The sequence below is a fragment of the Electrophorus electricus genome, chromosome 1 (assembly GCF_013358815.1).
Source record: "Electrophorus electricus isolate fEleEle1 chromosome 1, fEleEle1.pri, whole genome shotgun sequence".
NCBI classification, from domain to species: domain Eukaryota; kingdom Metazoa; phylum Chordata; class Actinopteri; order Gymnotiformes; family Gymnotidae; genus Electrophorus; species Electrophorus electricus.
The window spans coordinates 707,501-708,088 of NC_049535.1; positions in this window are offsets into that span (position 1 = coordinate 707,501).

A 588-nucleotide genomic window follows, 5' to 3' on the forward strand; every position below is an offset into this window, starting at 1 on the left:
GCTCTGGAATTAAAGGTCACTCTGTACAGTCCCACATGGCTTCTGACCCTCTCTCCCTCTCTGTCTCTCTCTCTCCTTCTCCCCCTCTCTCCCTCTCCCTCTCTCCCTCTCTCTCTCTCTCTCCTTCTCCCCCTCTCTCCCTCTCTCTCTCTCCTTCTCCCCCTCTCCCTCTCCCTCTCTCTCTCTCTCTCGCTCTCTCTCCCTCTCTCTCTCCCTCTCCCTCTCTCTCTCCCCCCCCTCTCTCTCTCTCCCTCTCTCTCTTTCTCTCTCTCTCTCTCTCTCTCTCTCTCTCTCTCTCTCTCTCTCTCTCTCTCTCTCTCTCTCTCTCTCTCTCTCTCTCTCTCTCTCTCTCTCTCTCTCTCTCTCTCTCTCCCCACACCCCTCTCTTCGCCATCTTTATCTCTCTGAAACTGTGTTTAACGTCTGGGGTTCCGGGGGAGGTAAGTGAAGGGGTCCCACACCAGACCCGGCACGTGGAACGGGAAAAGGGCTTTCATAAAACTCAGGGAACAAATGGGATTTAACACACAAGAGGCACTGATGGCCTATTAATTCTGCTTTGGCGCGCTTCCAGACCGAGCCGTGGCG